General features: G+C 41.9%; 2 pseudogenes; both read right to left on the bottom strand.

The window, feature by feature from the left end:
- Nucleotides 1-487: 487 nt before the first annotated feature.
- LOC138162028 (nucleolin pseudogene) lies at nt 488-17,580 on the bottom strand (annotated as a pseudogene).
- Nucleotides 17,581-17,912: 332 nt separating this feature from the next.
- LOC138162029 (nucleolin-like) overlaps nt 17,913-20,630 on the bottom strand; it is a 6,041-nt pseudogene continuing 3,323 nt past the window's right edge.

The raw sequence follows: 20,630 nt of genomic DNA on the forward strand, positions 1-20,630 counted from the left end.
CCTAACTAGCCGGGACTCTTTCATTGTCGCTGTGAAGCTGAAGTCTACCACAGTGCCATCTGGCATACAGGAGGCACTTAATAAATCCTTGTTGATTAATAATACTAATAATAGCTAACATTTACATAGCATCTGCCATGTGCCAGGCACTGTGCTAAGCACTTTCCAGCTATTATCTCATTTGATACCAACCCTGAGAGGCCAGCACTATTATTATCCCCATTTTACAGATAAAAAACTTGAGACAGAGGTTCAGCAGCTTGCCCAGAGTCACTCAGCTAGTAAGTGTTTGAGGTGAGATTTGAAGGCTCAGACTTTCCTCACTCTAGCCCAGACCCTCTATTCACTAAAGATAGAATACTAAGATTTAGAGCTGGAGGGGCCTTAAGAAAACAGTCACTAAATTGCCACCATCTCCATTTGACAGATGGAGAAAGAGATACTCAAAGAGCTTGAATGACTTGCCTGAAGTCATTCAGGTAACTCTTTAAGGTAACTTCTCCTTATAATCTCCCCAAACCTGCAATGAGAGCATAAAGGTAAAAAGACTACCGGAAAACTAGAAATCATGGGTTCAGAGGACAAAGGGGCAGGAGGAGATATTCAGACTCATGTCCTTCGATTCCAAAGAGAGTAAGTGCTCTTTCTACTACAACCTGCTGTCAAAGTCTGAAAAGTAAGATTATTGGTGAATATAATTTTTAGCTTGTACATTGGGCTAAGCACTGGGTTGCACAGTCTCTGGTCCATAGTAGGTGCTCGCTTATTCATTCATTCATTCATTGGAACTTTTTCACTCTGAAGTGTCCTCAGACTAATTGGAGTCAGGGGAGCATCTGAGAAGGGGAAGATGAAAAATGCTTTTCCAACTTATCAATTTAATTCAATAAATATTTTTTGAGAACCCACTGTTAGAGTCCATGACCTCAGGGAATTTATAATCTTGTTGGTTAAGACAAAAGCATATGAGACAATCAGAACTATACAAGGTCCAACGTAAAAAAGGCTACGTTAATTATATCACATGTCAAAACATGGTGTCAATTACAATGACTATTGAGAAGAGGGGAGATGTAGGAGATGAACATTGACTATTGTTATGAAGGAAGGCTTCATGGAGGACATGGGATTTGCGTTGGAACCTTTCTCAACCAATTGCATGGAGCCAACCCTTAGCCTACTAGTCACATTCATCTCATCTTTTTTCCCTCCTTTTTCTTTGCCAGGATGTCAATGTCTACTTACTGATAGGTCATTGTCAAGAGAGCAGAGATCAGTGAATGCCAGCTCCCATTCAGGTATTTGTGGATTTGGAGGGGAGAAAGAGAGACAGTAACATTCCTATCTGTCACAAGGCAGAAATAAGAGTTCACTAGGAGATGTCATCCAACCAATCCACATGCTATGCTGCAATTTACTTCTGTCCACAATCTCCTCAGATCTGGAATATGAGCATAAAGGAAAAAAAGACTACAGCAAAACCTGAAATCATGGTTCAGAGAACAAAGAAATGGCAGGGATCAATTAGCACCCCTCCCTAATTTTAAAGATGAGGCAACTGGAGGCTCATAAAAGTCAAGAGCTTTGATTAAGACCAAAGAGTTAGTGGACTGCAGAGTCAAGATTGGAAATCAAGTCTGTTAGCTTACACTGGAATGTGAAAATTGGGGAGCCAGCATGAAAAGTAGGTACTAACATCTGAGCAGGGGACTGTGAGCTGGAAAAAGGACTTAGAAGGAGAGTAATGGCAGCACCAAAGTGCGACACTGCCAACTGGCCACCACCCTGACTCTCAACCCAAGCTTCTTTCTATTAACATTCTCCTCTTCTAGGGTAGATGAGGAATTGTGACTCAGAGAGAGCCAGGGCCCTTTTGGCCATGTTGTGGTCAGGAATCCAGTGTGGAAAAGCAATAAAAAAGGAACAGTTGACCTAGAGAGGTAGGGTTGAGGGTGTGAAGGTTGTGGGATGAGAGGAGAAGAAGCTATTATCCTACATTGAGATGATGATCCCACTACCTTTTGCTCTCCTCAGACAAGATCTAGAACACTGCATTCAGTTCTGGAGGCCACATTTTCAGGAGAAAATTGACAAACTTGCCAGCATCCGGAGGAGGATGGCTGGGAGGGTGATGAAGGGCCTTGAGATCATGCTATATGGGTATCAATTGAAGGATCTGTCCAAAAATAGACCTCACCTTACTGGAGGGCCTCCCACGAAGGTTGGGTGGGCCACTTGTCAGGCATGTTTTAGAGGAAATTCTTGGTCAGATTTCAGTTGAACTAAATGTCCCACACATGCCTTTCTGGTGCTGAGATTCCGTGAGCCATTCCCATAGCACTGACAACTTCCTAGTGTTTTCAGGTGAGATCAGTCACATAAGTCAGCAAGAATTTGACTGGTTACAAATGAGCCCAAGATATTCTGTGGAGTCTGACTTCATCCCTAGGTTAGGGATTAGACCTGTAAGTACATTGGGAGATGACGCCCTAAGGTGAGGAAACTCTCTCTACCAAAACAGGTTAACATCTTCTCTACAACTTCCATCACTTGTAAAATGAGTGGTTTGAATTTGGTGGTTTCAAAGGACCCTCCAAGTCTTGATCTCAGATCTTAGAGCCTGGTTCTCTTTCAGGCTTTGTCAGCCCAGTCTTCCTTTCCGTGGGCGAGGCAATCCCACCGACTATGTAACACAGGATTGTGGGTGAATTGCCAAAAAGAACAAAGCTGCCCAGAGTAGTCACACACACACACACACACACACACACACACACACACACACACAAAAGGGAGAGAACAGGAAACCGTAGTCACCCTTCATTTTCAAATTTCCTTCCTATTCTGGGTAGCAACAGAACTAGGGGTCCTAAGTGAGGAAGAGAAAAGAAGTTGACTCCCTGAGAGATGAAAACAATTATCAGCAAGACACCTGGGGAGAAGTCCCCCCCTAGTCAATTTGATCTTTCATCCCTTGTGTTTGCTTAATGTTTTATTGTTTACATAGCAGTTCCACAAACATCATTTGTTTTGATTTCCACAATGACCCTTCGAGGTAGACCAGCAAGCTCTTTTGTTTGCAGATGGGAATTTCTAGCTATTGTGTGTTTATTCTTGTGTTCTTCCTTTTGTCGAATTATCTGAGGGCTAGAACAAGAACTACTACCAATAGAAATCAGGGAGGAAAAGTTCTGTCTTTAGCCTTTGTGTTTTCATATTTTTACACAGATTGGGCTGAAAACCTAGATGTCACTCTTGTCGGACTTACACTAGGGCGTTGGCGGAGAGCCGGCACATTGGGTGAGAATCAAGAATCGAAAGTGACACAGTATGTTTCGATGATGGGCTGAATCTAATAAGAGTAAGGAGAGGAATGCATTATTGTTTGTCCTTCGTTCTCAAGGAGGACCAGTGACTCACGAGTGAATTGGATTTAATAATCAGCCTCGCTCTCCTCCAGTCGTGGAAGTCCAGTGGTGGGACAATAGTTAAGATGATTGGCGATGGCCCAGGATGGCCTTGGAACCCTTGATGTCTAAGTAACCCACAGTGCCTGCTTCAGTCACCTTAGTGGCCATTGCAACAGATTTTTCTCCTCCGCTCATTCCATCAGGGGAAATCTTCGAATGCTTGGAGTGGACATCGCCTAACTCACCAATGGGTCTGAGGCCCATTAGTTACCCTCAGCGTGGTTTAACTCATCCGCCAAGATGGTCTTCTAGGCTGTGGCCGCTGCGCATGCTACGGTTTCTTAGAGCTACAGGTGAGAGTTGAGTGCCAGGTAGACACCAGAGTTGAATGAGTAGCCCCGCAAAGGGCTTGACAAGCCCTCATGCCAGAGGTGCTAGTCCTCCTGGATCCTCATACACCTCAAAAAGGTAAATACAAAGCCCACGGCTGTTCCTCTCCCAATTTGCTGTTACACGAAGCACATGCCTCCTAGGAGATAGGGCTAGGCTAGCTATTCAGGCTGCACTCCCTACATCTGCCGCCAGATGGCCCTCGAAGCTTGAACTAGATCTCCAGGGTCCATTTCCATCCCTCTGGCCAGCAAGAACCGGGTAATTCTCTACTGCGTTAGCTTATGTTTTCTATCTCAGCTGTGAGTATGGAAATCATACCTTATTTGACTCCTTTTGTGTTTCCATCACTTGAAATGCTGATCTCCTCCCACTGTGTATTAGAGTATATTTATTGAAAGGAATCAAAAGCAAAGGACACAACATGAAAATTCCTGAGAGAGATCTTTAGAGATGTGGAATTCTCATTCTACTGAGGGAGTCCATTCTGTTTGCTGATAGCTCTGGTTGATGAGAAGTTATTCCCTGACATATCAAACCTAGATTTGTCTCTTTGCAATTTACACCACTGCTCCCACATATATCCTCTGTGGACTTATAATGATAACAGCTAACACTTCACTACTACTGTATGCCAGGCTCTATGCCAAGCACCATACAATTACGATGTTATTAGATTATTACAACGACCTGGGGTGTAAGGTGCTATTACCATATGCATTTACATAGAAGGAAAGTGAAGCAAACAGGTTAAGTGACTGGCCCAATGTGATATAGCTGGTAAGTGTCTGAGGTCAAATTTGAACTCAGGTCTTCCTGACTGCAGTCTCATGCTCTATCCCCTGTGCCACCTAGTTACCCAAATCTAACAGAACAAGTTTATTCCCTTTTCCATGTAATAGCCATTCAAGTATTGAAGAAAAATATAATACTCCACGCCCAAGTCTTCCCTTCTCTGGCTAATCACTCCTAATTCCTTCAGCTGCTCCTCATGTGACATGGACTCATGACACTTGACCAACCTGGCTGCTCTGCTCTGGGCACTACCAGAGCTTGAGCTCATACATGGTGCTCATCCATTGTGCTTTTCCAAACTGAACATGATTCTTCAGATGTATTCCCACCAAAACAGAAGACAATGGAATGACCACCTCCTTCTCCCAGAAGCTTTGCCTCTTTTAACACAGCCCAAGCACTCAGCTTTTCTAGGCTGCTCTGTCATAACATGGGCCCATATAGAGCTTAGAATACACCACAGCCCACAAATCCTTTTCAGATAGCCTGATTTCTCCCCAAACCTTCCTCATCTCACACATGTGAAGTTGATTTTTTTTTAACTCAAGCATAACATTTTGCAATGATCTCTTTCAAATTTTGTCTTTGTTGGTTTGAACCAATGTGCTAGCCTGTCCTGTCAAGCTCTTTCGGAATCCTGACTCTGTTGGCCAGTGTTAGCCAAATTATCCAAAATATTCGTTGAAAGTATGCATTTGTTTTGCCTTTACTGCAAAAGCTCATCAGAGAGAGGAACTTACTAAAACACATGGGGTGGGGTACATATCAGCTGTCTTCAGATAGCTGAATAAATGAGGGGAAAGGGCTTAAAATTTGCTAAACACAGTGCTAAATGCTTTGATTTGAATTTTGAATTAAAATTTGAATTCAAAAGTGAAAACAGTCTTTGTCCTCAGCTTACATTCTTATAGGAGACAATATATATTATAGAAGGTTAGAAGTCAGAGAGGGGTACTTTGGCTTGGAAAACTTGAAGGAATATTAAAAGAAGCTATTTCGAAAAAGATTGACACATACTTTCCTCTGGTGATGGAGACATTGACTTGATCATGGTTCTAGAGCCAGCAATTGGGGGAAGGAGAGGGAGAGGGTATGTACATGGGAGCAGGGCAGCTGACAGAGTGGCAGTGAAGGACTATAATGAAGCATGGACTAAAAGTAGTGGGTCATGGAGTTCACCAACCTCAGCAGGGCTTCCAGGGCTAGAGCTGTCAACTAAAAGCATTAAAATGCTAAAAAGATGGTCTCTGTGGGAGAGTGGAGGGCAGGGACATAGACTTGTTCTGCTTTGGTCCCAGAGGGTAAAAGTAGAGACAATGATGAAAATTGCAAAGAGAGGAATTTAGGCTTGACATCGGGAAGAATGGCTTCCTAATAATTAGAGTTACCCAAAGTACAGTGGCTTGCCTTGGGAGCTAGGGAGTTGCCCTTCATTAGAGATCTTCAAGCAAAGTCTGGATGGATGATGACCCATCAGACATGATGTAGAAGGTGGGTTTTTTTGTTTGTTTGTTTGTTTGTTTTGTCAGGGAAGCGTCAGACTACTTAGCTCACAGAAGTCTCTTCCAACTAAGATTTTCTGATTCTGTCATTTTATGATTCTGTTTCTGTAATATCATCCATAGCAACAGGGCTTGCTTTGGACAGACACACAACCAATTGAGAATGGCAAAAGTAGACATGATGCAGTCAATAAAGAACTGCAAACCAAGAGAAGAATGAGGAACTACAAATGAATCATTGTGAAACCCAGAAAACCATCTTGCTTCCATCTTGGAAAGACGAGGAAAGCCTCAGGAGAGTAAGTTACCATGACTCAGAGTCAGTTACTAAGTAGGGAAAGAATTAGAAGGAATGATCAGGAAAACCACTTACCCAGGGACTACACTAGAGACATCACTTATTGGGGGCCCACAAAGCTGAAGCTGAAATGCCTCCTTCTTACAGTGACCACTACCACATGCTGCATCTCAGTTCAGGCATGAGATGCCCTTAACGTGGTGCCCAACCATGTAACATGTAACATCCCAGAAGGAGATAAAGCTATGGGAGTCCACATTGTGGATGTGTGGAAATATTTATCTGCTTCAGAGGTGAAAATCGTAATCTTATAGAATGGGGTCAACACTTGAAAGCATGTCTCAAATGCTCAGACATTTCTCAAACCACCAGCCTATGATGAGTACCATCAAATTTATCTGGAATATGTATGTCATTATCCCTAGAGCTGTTTCCAAAGATAGAAAGTATACTCACCATTCTCCTAAAACCAAGGAGCTCCACTTGCTGGATTATGAACTTCTTGGCATAGCTAAGGACCTGCTGCTGCTGGGGTTATGTGGGCAAAGGTAAACCCTATATCTGATCACCATCCATTGCACAAGACCTCAGACCAAGAGCCCAAGCCTGAGCTGGATCCAGAGCCAGAATCAGAGCCATAGGCATAGCTACAGCCAAAGCCTCACCAAGCACCTTGAACATATTGGGACCGACTGGGACTAGAGATGTGATTGATTTCATTGAACTTCCAGGTGAGGAAACCCCTCTACCAATGCAGATGGGCAATTTCTCTGAAACTCACACTTGTAAAGAGTCACCTACATTACTGCTTTGTTAAGTGACTTCCCCAGGGTTACATACCCTGATTGTATGCCCACTGAGATGGGAACCCAGGTTTTTCTGGTTTCATTTCTAGCTCTCCATCCATTATTCCCTTCTGCCTCACTGCATGTTGTAAATGCTTAATAAGCTTTAATTGATTTGTTTCACAATTAGGACAGTGTAGAACATTTTCAATTATCCCAAGAGTCTTCCTTTGACAAAAGCCCATCTTGTTAACATCATTAATCTCAAGGTTATGCTGTACAGCTACCAATAATGGAACACCACCTCTCTCAGGGGCAGCTAGGTGGTGCAGTGGAAAGATCGAGGCCTGGAGTCAGGAAGATTCCTCTTCCTGAGTTCAAATCTGGCCTCAGACATTTACTAGCTGTTTGACCCTAGGCAAACTCTATTTACCTGAGTTTATTCATCTGCAAAATGAGCTGGAGAAGGAAATGTCAAATTACTCCAGAAACCCCCATATGGGGTCATGAAGAGTCAGATCTGATGGAATGACTCAAAGACAACCACCTCTGAACAGTCAAAATGGCAGATGACTCATAGGAAAAGTCCAAGATGCATGACGGGCATGAATAGGATGCAATGGATTTCCAGTGATGTCTTGGGAATTAAAAATAGGATTAAAATGTTAACAGAGGCATAGGTCATCAGAATTGGAAATGGACCAGTATGTGGTGAGAGTAAGGGATGAAAGATGGATAGCCTGAGTGGGGCACTGGTACTTACAAAATATCCAATAATCCTAGGGGTGGCTAGGTGGCGTAGTGAGTAGAGCTCTGGCCTCAGAGTCAGGAGGGCCTGTTATCAGTTCCAGCTTCAGACACTTAACACCCACACAAAAAAACTGGCCGTGTAACCTTGGGCAAGTTACTTAACCCCAATTGCTTTAAAAAATATATCTAATAATCCAAAGCAGACGTCCTTAACCTCAGGGTCTATGAACTTTATAAAATATTTTGAGAACTGTATTTTCATATAATTCTATGAATCATTATAATCCCAACCATTAATCCTATATATAATTCTATATATTAATTTTATTAATTTATGCATTTAAAATATTCTAAAAAGAGGTCCATAGGTTTCACCAGCCTGCCAAAAGTGTCTAGGATGGAAAAGAAGGTAAAACCCCTGTTCTAGAGGAAGGTTTCTAATGTGGCAAGTAGATTCTCTATCAAATATCTATTGAGGAACATAGGCAAGAATAACAGAAGCCATAGACAGCTTAGAAAGAGTAAAACCATATTGATTAAAGAATCCACCTATATTTCAAAATAGTCAATAATTCATCTAGTATTTCTTGAGCACTTGCTATGTGCTAGGCCTAGTTTGAGGTGATGGAGATATAAAGGGAAAATGAAACAGTTTTTGCCCTCAAGGATCAATCAATCCACCAACATTTATTATTCTCTCATAATGGGCCAGTCACTGGGGACACAAAGACAAAATCAAGTCATTCTTTGCCCTTATTAGGTACTAATTGATATCCTATTACCTTCTAAGTATCTGGAATGGCAAGGCAGAAGAAAATGACCTTAAATCTGCCAAAGAAATCACAGAAAATAGTGAATCAATGGGTTATGTGACAGGATTGAAAAGGGGAGCTTTCTGTTGCTACCCGTGTTTCCCCGATAATAAGACACTGTCTTATTATATTTTTTTTGGACAGAAAAACACCAGAGGGCTTATTTTCAGGGGAGGGCTTATTTTAATGAACATTGACAGCAATTTTAATAAACAGGTAAATGTGAACAAAAAAAGTACCTTTATTCAATAATGAATTCAATAAAGAACAGGATGACGCGCTCACTGCTGCAGCTCTGATTGGATGCAGCTTGGAGCGCGGCGTGCGTTTCATGGGGGGTGGGGGGAACGGTGCATACAGAGGGTACCGTAATGTAGTGTGTAACGCAGGGGATCACCTTCACTACAGTAGCAATCTCAATAGGGCTTATTTTCGGGAAGAGGGCTTATTTTAGAGGAATCTTACACAGTAAGGGGAGGGCTTATTTTCGGGATAGGTCTTATTATCGGGGAAACGCGGTAACAAGGCAGGACCTCCCAGTTCAAAAAAGAAGAGGACAAAGCATCCACAGGGACTCTCAAATCTGACATGGAGTTTGTCAAGTGGTAGTTACACCTTTGCTTCTAATCTGCAGAGAGGAGAGGAGCTACCTAAAGAAACTAGGAAGAGGAAGGGTGACCTTGCATCCTGACTAGGCACTTAGAATTCTGTACTAGAAAGGCTATAAGGCACACAGGACTTCTCTTCCTTTCTCATCTCTTTTCTTGGTTCAGGAGAGAGGAAATAGTGAGTTGCAGGAAGTAGCCCTGCCTTCTCTCTTTCCTCGTAGCCCAGTAAGCTCCTTTTTTTCTGGCAAAAAGCTTGAGCTCTCTTTGGGGGAGTTTCAGAGTTTCTTCCTTCTTTTCCAACACTAGTAACAGCATTATCATATGCTAGCTCCTTTATGTCCCACCCCCAGCCTCCAATGTCTTTTTCCTCACTCCTTATGATCTTGGGTCAAGGTATTCCCAGCCTGGTCCAAATGATGAACTGACTTGTATTCCTATTCCAAAACACCATGGAAAGAGTGCTGGACTGGGAATCAGGAGGGGCTTGCAGTCAAATCTCACTTCTGGCACTGATTGTAAGGTCTATTCTTAACCTCTCTGATCCACAGTTTCCTCATCTGTAAAAGGGGGATAATAATGGTTCACAGGTTTTCTGTGAGACTCAAATGAGCTATGCTTTCCCAGGTGAAATGATGATGTCCAGCAGTCCAGCTGGGATCACAGAAGCAGTTTCATGTGGTGTACATGTTTCTGACTGGACTGATAACCTCAAAGCCTATAACTGGCATTGTGAGCGACTTGTAGCACAGGAGCCTTCCTCTCTCATGGTTCCTCTGACAGGCTCTATAAAGGGCACCAATTCTTCACTGCAGCTGTTACAAGTTCACTAGATTGTGAGTTCTCCCGTTAGACTGTGAGCTTCTTGAGGGCAGGGCCTGTTGTTTCTCTCTTTTGCATACCCAAAACTTAACATGGTGCCTTGCACTTGTTCTTCCGTCATCTCAGTCATGGTCAACTTTTCATGACCCCATTTGGGGTTTTCTTGACAGAGATACAGGAGGGGATTGCCATTTCCTTTTCTAGCTCATTTTACAGGTGAGGAAACCAAGGCAGACAGAGTTAAGTGACTTGCCCGGGGTCACACAGACAGTAAGTATCTGAGACTGGATTTGAACTTGGGTCTTCTTGACTCCAGGCCCTGTGCTTTATCCACTGTACCACCCAGCTGCCTTACATCTGCTGGGTGCTTAATAAATGTTATTGCCTATTCTTTATTGACTACTAACTATTAAGTTGCATCGATGGAGGAATATGATCTGGGTTTATATGTTTATTATGCTGTATTTAATTACTTTTGTACTGTATTTCTATCTATAATATTTTGCCTTATTATTAAGTAAATTGTTATATTTATGATTCAAAAGTGTCATTATTGCAAATATCTGATTGTAAAAACATCATGCAATGAATGGAGGCATTATCTAGTGAGGGGCTGGCTGTGTAGACAAAAAACACATTGGATGGGGGCTAAAGAAGTAGAGTGCTAAGCAGCAGAAATGTGTTTCCTATATCCAGGGTTGCCCACGGGACCTTATGAGAGGTAAATATAATCATGTGATGGTGGTCTCTCTCTGGGAACGTAGACCTATTAGTGTGGGAGCAAGTTTGAGTGGATAAACCAAGCCCAGAGATCAGCAGGGTGTCCCCCACACTTCAGTGAGAGGTATGAAGCCCCAAGTGCAGCATTCTGGGAGGCTTATGACCCATTTTGTCTATAGTCCCCACTACAACACACTATTCATGTTACATTTTTCTGGAATCAGAAGAGACCACACATTACTGGTGTTATACCATCAATAATGCCAGCAAAGAATGGCTTTGAACAGGACCCTGCTTGCTGCCACAAAGAAGACTTCAGGCAAATACCCCCATGTAAATCCCAACTCCTACAACCACAGCAACTGAAAAGAACAAAAACATTAACAGGTGTTCAAAATTCATAGACACTGACATCCTACTATAACTTCTCCGCCACCTGGGGAAGAGACTGGGCAAAACCACAAGCCTTGGGGAATTCCCCTAGCCACACACAAGGATTTTAGTCTTATCATTGATTTGTGGGCTCATCTGCAGTTGGGTTGTATAAGGCTGTTTATTAGCTATGCCTGGCTATGCCCAGAGCCCTGGAGTCTCTCTAGGCAGCACCTTCTCAGAGTAGGAAACAACAAAATGTTGTAACCCTGAAAAGGCCGGAGTTCAGCAAATCTACTGCCCTTTTGCTCGTACTGGCCCCCCCCCCAAGAGAATGGTTACATCAAAAATGCTACACTAGTGTAATGTATGAAGGCAGTATTATGTGTGGAGCCAGAATTTTAAATCAGGAAGCCCTAAATGCAAGTCCTATCTCAGACTCATAACTGTATGACCCTATACATTACTTAACCTCTTATTTGTTTGTTTCCTCATCTATAAAATGAGAACAGCAATGGCCCCTAAGGGCTCTTCTAATCCTACACCTATAATCCTGCTCTCATACCCTTGGCAAAGAATTTTTAGAAAGATAGGAATAGTTAATGTTGAAGAGTCTGTGGGAATATAGGCCTACTCATACATTGTTAGTGGAGCTGTGAATAAGTCCAATCATTTTGAAAAGCAATTTGAAATTATGCTTCAAAATAAGACTAAAATTTCTATATCCTGTGATCCCATAGCTAAGCATCTACTTCAAGTAGGTTAAAGACAGAAAAAAGGTTCCATTTTCACCAAAATATTCATAGTAGCACTTTTTTTTATAGTAGCAAAAAACTGGAAACAAAGTAATTCCCAAAGACTGGAGAATGACTAAATGAAGTCTGGTACAGGAATGTGATAGAATATTATTATGCTGTGTGAAGAATGAAATGAGACAAAGTGAGCAGAATCAGGATAACAGTATACCCAATGGTGACAAAGATTAATAGGTAACAAAAAATGAAATTGAACAAGGGTCACTTTCAGCTCTTTCTTGTCATTGGGCTAGTACAATTGAAAGAACTTCAGTTCTGGAGCCTGGGTTCAAATCTTAGCTCTGACTCTTACTACTTACATTTGACCTGGAGCAGATTTAACCTTCTCAGCTTTTGGATTTGCAAGATGGATTAGATGGTATCTGAAGTAGCTTCCAGAGTTATGACTGTGATTACAACTAATTACACAATTCAGAAACTTTTAAAAAGTTCTTGAATATACTCCCTTGTTTGGGGGGAAAAACAGACTTATTTTTCACTTTATTTTGATAGAGGGAAGGTTTTTTCCTCACTTTTTTCTCCTCCATCCCCCACCAAGACTAGCAGATGTCTGAGCAAATAAATTCAGTCATCTCTCCAGTTACCATAACAAACAGCGAATTTTTCAAAAGCTTAGTTTCAGGACCAAGTGAGCTCATTCCCTGGAACCAAACTCCAAACAATCACTGGCAAAGCAACAGAACTGAATAAGAAGGTGAGGTAGGTGGAGAGGGGTGGGGAAGGTAGATTAATCATAAGCTCTTAAAAGGGCAGAACTAGAAGGAAACCACATCGAATTGGGGAAAGGGAAGTGATTAGAGAGATGGGAGTGGAGACAGCTGACAAAGGCTTCTTTGTATCTTGGGGCATCTATGACCAGAACAAGGTTCTGGCCACTGAGGTTTGAAATGGAGGCTGGCTGCCCACATTCCTCCCCAGTATTATAGAATGTCCTAGTCTGAATAAATCTTAGAGGTCATAAAGCCATGGGGTCTTAGATGAACTTGGACAGGACCTTAAGAATCTGCCTACTCTGCTCCCTTCACTTTCCAGAGGAAGAAACTGAGGCTAATGGAGGTCAAGTGATTTGCCTGGGTCATGTAGCATATGAAACATCAACAAATGCAACAGATTTCTGATGAAGCCTGCCCCCCCCCCACCTCTTGGAAGTGGGGGGATGAACTAGAGGGCACAAGAAAACACCAAATCTCAGCTATGAACAATAGGTTTATGTAATTTGCTAGTTTGTACTTATTTGCTATAAGGTGGGGCTTCTATGGAGGTGGGTAGAGAAAGATATGCAAAAATAACCATTAATAAAACATTTTAAAATACACAGAAGAATACAAAAATGAAGTTAAGAGATGCAAACAGGAATTTTGTTACTACCTTGTTAAATTGAATAGTTTTCATAGTTAATAGGTTCATATACAATGTTTTACTCTTGGAATAGTTAAAATGTTCGTTTTTTATTGTCTAAGGTTTTTTAAATCAATTCTTTTTTTATTAAGTTCATTTCAGAAATATTTTTAAAAAACACTAGGCATCTGCTATCACCACTGTCCTCACTAGTCTCAACAAACTCATCTTAAAGCTTTGTTTTTTAATATGGGGAAGGTGGGGGGGGGGGGCAGGAAACCTAGCCATGTCAGCACAATGGACAGGGGCCCTGCCACTAATGGCAATTTATGTGAATGCTTTGTAAATTTCTCTAGATGTGCAGATCCAAGCACACAGTTCATAAATTTTCCACAGCATGTACATTTCGAAGAGCAGGGTTTGTAAATCTACACATGACTTCCATATTTGTGTAGGTTGTCGAGAAGTGGTTATGTGTGGCTCGAGAAGTGATAACTTGCAGTTTTAACCTTTTGTGATATTTAAATTAACGTGCATAGGATATAAATTTGTTATGTGCTCTATAAACAGAAGTAGATGGTCTCTGAGGTTCTTTCTGATTCTGGGATTCTTTGATCTGGTTACTAAATTGGTACATGTGATTTATGAAATACTATATATGGTTTATGGAGCATATGTAGCTTAGAAATGAGTGTACTAAAAATGAGATGAGAATAGAAAATGACATCTGGAGATGTACCATTGATGAGTTTCAGAGGCCCTACATGGGTCTGGTTCAGGAAGAAAAGTATTTAATATCTGTTTCTACTTCCTTCTGTGCTGGCATACAATTATCAAACTATCCATCTTCTATGAGATTGTCACACTCTCTCATGCACACCTGCCTTTCAGATTTCCCAGAAGGTGTATCGGTTTGACAATTGTATACTACTGTACTGAATGTATGTAACTCCATGAAGCTCAAAAATGATGAGGGTGAACTCTTGAAGCCCTTTCTCACTTTTCCTTAGGGTTCTGTTTTGTGAGCTCAATAGCAAAACTTTTTGTTGAACAGCAAAGGAGTTCATGGGGCACATCCATGTTCTCCCAGGTATCTGCATAGGGCCCATAGTAGCCCCTGTGTCTTTCAGTCTTGACCCAAATGCTTCATGCAATATCTGGTCCTCCCTAACTGAGATCAAGTCCTTGTCACCTGGAAAAAAATGTCCAGAAGGTGACATTCATCATGTATGTAGTTAATAATTAAGGGGATGAAGCTTAGAAATTGGGGGATATTTTCAACAAGACCATTGAGTATCCTTTCAATCATTCCACATGCCAATCAGTGTATAAAGGCTTGCAAAAATGTGTACATGGTATACAAATCAGAGAGATATACAATAAAAACTTGTGAGCATGAAGGCATATCTACGGATATTTAAACCAACTCCCCCTCTGGTCACAGATTGAACCCCCAAATAGGCCATTTCCAGGCTAACACTCAATAGAAAAGTCACTTATTAGAGTGCCCAGGGTGGTTCTGATGTGGAGTGTTATTCTGAATTGATTGGGCCCTTGGTCCCAGCAGAGGCAGACATGACTGATACAGTTACGGGGTGTGTAGGTTCAGACCTGTGATTTCACTGGTACTGGGAATGCCCTCTATGAAAGCAACATCTGCTTTGCAATTTATGGTTTTAGGGTTGCCTGGGGCACAGAGAAGTTAGTAGATTTGCTCAGAGTCATAAATCAGGACATTTCCCAGGCAGAGTTCGAACCCAAGCCTTCCTGACCCTGAAGCTAGCTGGCTACCCACTATACCATGCTGGTTGATGTAGCATTGGGTAATAATGAAAGTTCTGAGACCACAGAGAAAGTAGAAGGACTCATGGGTCTTGAAATGCATATTGGAGGGAGAAAGGGGCACAGGATAACTGGCTCTTAGACTCCAACCCACAGCCACAGTTTGGCTTCTAGTCATTGGAGCTGTACACATAACTCACAAAAACAAGCACCTCCAGACTGGACCTCCAGAAACCAGCCATCATCCTAGGAGGGAGCTAATCCAGGCAGCTTCAGATCTCTCACCATATGCCCGAATAGAAATTGTTATTGCTGTTTTTCTTTTTATTGTGAACTTAACAATCACCAACAAACAAAAACATCTCAATATACAAATGAGAACAAGGAAAAGAAAACTGGGAACTGTTATCCCTTACTTAATTTAGCCCCTTATAATTTGGCTTCCGACCTTATCATTCCACCAAACTGTTCTCTCCAAAGTTATCAATGACATCTTAGTTGCAAAATCCAATGGCCTTTTCTCAATTCTCATCCTCCTTGACCTCTCTGTGACTTTTGACACTGATTTTCCCCCACCATGTTAGGCCTTTTTAATGTGACCTTAGATTGCTGACGCAGGAAGAAGGAGAAAACATTTGTCTTTTTTCTTTACAGTCTAAAAAGTGATAAAAATGAAACAAAAAACCACTTCCGGTATGTTCAGGGGGGAAATGGTTTTGTACATGGAGTCTAACATTGCAAACTCAAGACAATTCATAGTCAAAAAGGTAAACTCCCACAACTATCACTGTCTCTGCCAAAAGTTTATGTGGAATATCTGTCTATTCAAAGCCAACGTGCTCTGTCCCCTGAAATGTCATCCAGGTTTTTCCAAGACCTCTGGACTGCTTGCTTGTCTTGGAATGTCCTCAGAAGACTCTGTCAGTGATTAGAGGACAGGATAAGATCCCCAGAGTCTGTTCAAATAGCAGGGGAATGGGAGAAGCCATTCTAACCTTTTTTCCTTGTAGTTTCTTGTTCCTTTCTCCTCCTCCGTTGCCTTGGAAACCACCCCAACCTCGAAGTTTCCTTGGCCTTCGCCACCAAAGTCCCCTCAACCTCCTCTACTATCTCCTTGGCCACTAAAGTCCCCACAACCACTGCCACCATGACAGCCATCACAGCCTCCAAAGCCATCGGGCTGGGTCCAGTTCAGAGTGACTTTATTTCCATCCATTTTCCTGTCTTCCATGATGTCTTTCATAGCTTTGGAATTTTTGTCTAAGTTGAAGTCCACAGAAGGGAACCCTTCAGATGACCCTGTCCCCCTGTCTATGACTATCCTGGTGCTAACAGAGGCATGACATGAATCTTTCAATCTTTCTTCTGTCATGTATTTGGACAGACCTTTGATGAACAAAGTTTTGCAGGACTGGCTCTTTGCTGCTGCTTTCTGTGGCTTTACTTCAATCTCATCTCTCTGCCTTCTATTTCCATATTGTTACAAGAATTTAAAGTTTCTTTTGCATCTTCGACAGAGGCAAACTCAGTGAATGCATTTGCTTCAGGTTGGCCTTGGTTGTTTTGGGGCAAGCTGATCAATGCTGCCTTTTCAAACCCTTCCTGGAGACTTGCTTCAATAGCACTGTAGGCAGGACCAATGTCTGCCAGCTTGCTGTTATTCCCACTCCTGTGCAGTCCAGAATGACTGCCAAACCAACAATCTCAGTTCCCTGCTTCATTTACAAGGCCTTGTTCATGTCTGTTTTGGTCTTAAATTCAATGTAGGGGATACCTTTGGTTGTCTCATCTTGGTGTAGACCAGTCTAACCTTAGTAGCATCTTCAAATACTTCCTTGAGTTCTTCCAGAGTTACTTTACAAGGCAGATTCTTGTAAAAAAAAGTTTTTAAAATAAATTCATTATTTATTTTTAATATTCCTTTAAAATAATTTTTTTAAGTTCTAAATTCTCTCCCTTCCTCCAGTCTATCCCCCACTCAACTGAGAAGGTAAGCAATATGATATAAATTATATGTGTGAAATCATGCGGGACATATTTCTATATTAGCCAAGTTGTGAAAAAGGGAAGAAAAATACAATGAAAAATTATGCTTTAATCTGAAGTTAGAGATCATCAGTCCTCTCTCTGGAGGTTGATAGCATTTTTCATCATAAGAACTAGAAATTATCGTACATCATCACATTGCTAAGAATAGCTAAGTCTTTCACAGTTAGCTATCATACAATATTGCTGTTACTGTGCATAAAGTTCTTCTGGGTCATCTCACTTCACTTTGCATCAGCTCATATAAGTCTTTCCAGATTTTTCTAAAACCATATTGCTTATCATTTCTTACAGCACAATAGAAGTTCATCACAATCACATACTACAACTTCTTCAGCCATTTCCCAACTGATAAGCATCCTCTCAATTTCCAATTCTTTGCTACCACACAAAGAGTTGCTATTAATATTTGTGTTCGTGTGTGTAGGTTACAAGGTAGATTCTTGATGAAGAGCATCCTTATATTTCAGTCTTTTCCAGTTTCATTTCAGATCCAAGGACTTTGGAGCCAAAGTTCTAGAGCTTTTTTCTATGTTCTCAGAGGATTCAAATTCCACAAAACCAAACTTCCTGGTGGTGCCAAAGCAGACAACCACAACCATAAGGTTCTTTTATGAAAAGAAGTTCATGATGTCAGTTTTTAGCTCAGAAATGGTTTTGTTGAAATTCAGGTTTACCAATGAGGAGACTGACATTGTATATGCTTCAGCTTCCAGTTTCTATCTGCACTTCCTTTTTCCTCTTCCTCCCCCTCCTCATCTTCATCTTCCTCCTCCTCCTCCTTCTGCTCAATTCCTTGACCTTCCCAGCTTTCCCAGGAGCAGCTTTCACTTCTGCTTTCTCCTTTGGCGGGTGTGGTATTCATAGCTCCTTCAGCCATTCTTATCTGCTTATTCCTCATCATTATCATCTTCTCCTTATCCTACGTGTTGTGTTTGGCCAGGGCTGCTCCCATTTTTATGGCTTTGGGTGGCTCAAATTCTTCACCCTCCTCACCTCACCATCCATTTCTTCAGATTGTCCTTTGTTGGCATTCTACCCCCTTTCCCCCCATAAGGCGGAGGTGCTGCTGCTTTTGCTGGGATGGCTCCCTTCTTCCCTTGTGTGATGATAGCCTCGGATGGAGTAGCCACTTTCTTTGCCTTCTTGCCAGTTGCTTTCTTGGCAGCTGTGGTGGCCACAATAGATTTTTTGATTGGTGGTCCCTTCCTGGCTGGAGTAGCCCCTGCCTTCTTGCCCTTCCTCTGAGGGACCACAGTCCCTTCTTCACTGCTCTCATCTTCATCTTCTGACGTGTATTCATCCTCACTATCTTCTGTCTCCTGGGCGGGGGTGGGGGGTGGGGAGATGGGCAGGGGGAAGAGCCATTTTCTGTGATTCACTTTGATTTTTAGCAACCTTCCCAAGATTCACCACAGTCACAACATATGACAAGGGCACTGAAGGGTGCAGAGTCCCAACCTTTGACACTGTTGATCACTATTTCTTCCTTGAGACTCTCTTCTCTCTAGTTTTGGATGCCACTCTTTCCTAGTTTTCCTCCTTTCTATCTGACTGTTCCTCACGCCCTCTAAGCACGAGGGTCCCTCGGGGTTCTGGACTACAGTTTCTCCTATTCTCCCTCAATACTATTTCATTTTATTGATCTCATCAGATCCTGGGGATTTCATTACGATTTCTATGCTAATGACTCTCAAACCTACCTTTCCTGGCCCAATCTCTTTGCTGACCTCTGACAACTCTCTCCTGCTCTTCTTTGCTGGATCTTCATATACATCTGTCTTGCCTCAGTCTTTCTACTGACCTCCAGTATCACATCTCCATTTGCTTTTCAGACATCACGAACTGAGAGTTCTGTAGACATCTTAAACTCCACAAGTCCAAAGCTGAACTCATTATCTTTCCCCCTAAACCATTCCCACTCCTGCCTTTCCTAACTCTAGAGGGTCACACCATCTTCCCTCTCTCTCAGGCTTACAACCTTGGAGTCACATGGACTTTCTCACTCCCTCTCACTCCCCCATATACAAGCTGTTGATTTCACCTTTGCACCATCTTTTGGATCTTCTAGGATCTTCTCTCCTTTAATGCTGTCACCACTCTAGTGCAGAACTCATCACCTCACACCTTAACTATTGTAATAGTTGACTAGTGGGTCTGCCTACCTCACATCTCTTCCCCACTCCAACCCATCCTCCATTCAGCCACTAAGGGGATTTTCTTAAAATGCAGATCTAACCATGTCACTCTCCTATTCAATAAATTCCAGTGACTCCCTACAATCTCCAGGAGCAAATACAAAATATTTTGCTTGTCATTCAAAGCCCTTCATTAACTCTCACCTTTCTAGTTTTCTTACTTTTCTTTGATCCAGTGACACCAGCCTCGTGGCTGTTCCATAAACAAGACCTTCCCTCTTTCTATTCTGAGCATTTTCTCTGCCTGTGCCCCATGCTTGGAATGCTATCTCTTCTCTTCTCTGACTACTAACCGGAAGCCTTCCCCCAACCCTTCTTAATTCCAGCGCCTTCCTTCTTCACATTATCTGCTATTTATCTTCATTTTTGCTTGCTTTGTGTATATTTGTTTGCATGCTAACTCCCTTACTAGATTCTGAGTTCCTTGAGAGCAGGGACTGGCTTTTGCTTCTTTATGTAGCTCGCCCCAGTGCTGAGCACAGTGTCTGGCACATAATAGGTGCTTAACAAATGTTTATTAATAAGTGTCGTGTGTGAATGTGTATATTGAGGTAAATGGTTATTTTCTCTTATATTAATAACCAATTGTTAATTAGGACTAAGGTTTTCCCTTCCTATTTCCTCATTTAGGAAGAAGCCACCATAGGTTATTCAACTTGTCTCTGAAGGACATTGCTTCTAAGTCTTGGGTGGGACTCCACTGAACTAGAAGACCTTACAGACAGAATCCAGTCTAGGTGCGTTCTTGCCTTGGAACCTTCTATTAGAAGTTAGGGTGAACCCACTGATGAAGAAGAAAACCAACCAGTGGTCTGGGTAGAGATGGATTCTTTTCTCCAGATTACCAGAGGCAGCTGCATCTCCTGATCATGTCACATTCTCAGCAAGAGGAACTGAAAAGTTTTTGCCCACATCCTCATTAATTACATCCACCCTCTCGTTGATTGTTAACTAGAGTTTATTTCTACTCTCAGGAATGCCCCTTTTTCTAACAGTATTTAACCATTCCATGGTCTCCAAGATTTGTCTTCGGTTTCTGAGAAAACCACTAACCTCAATTTATTATTTTCTAACCATAATTAAATCTATTAATTACCCAGAAACTCTATTTCTCAAGCTTTTTATTTCTCTCTCTCTCTCTCTCTCTCTCTCTCTCTCTCTCTCTCTCTCTCTCTCTCTCTTTCTCTCTCTCT

Source organism: Petaurus breviceps, unplaced genomic scaffold, assembly GCF_028583685.1.
Source record: "Petaurus breviceps papuanus isolate PSGF00001 unplaced genomic scaffold, PetGlider_PUasm1.0 186, whole genome shotgun sequence".
NCBI lineage: Eukaryota > Metazoa > Chordata > Mammalia > Diprotodontia > Petauridae > Petaurus > Petaurus breviceps.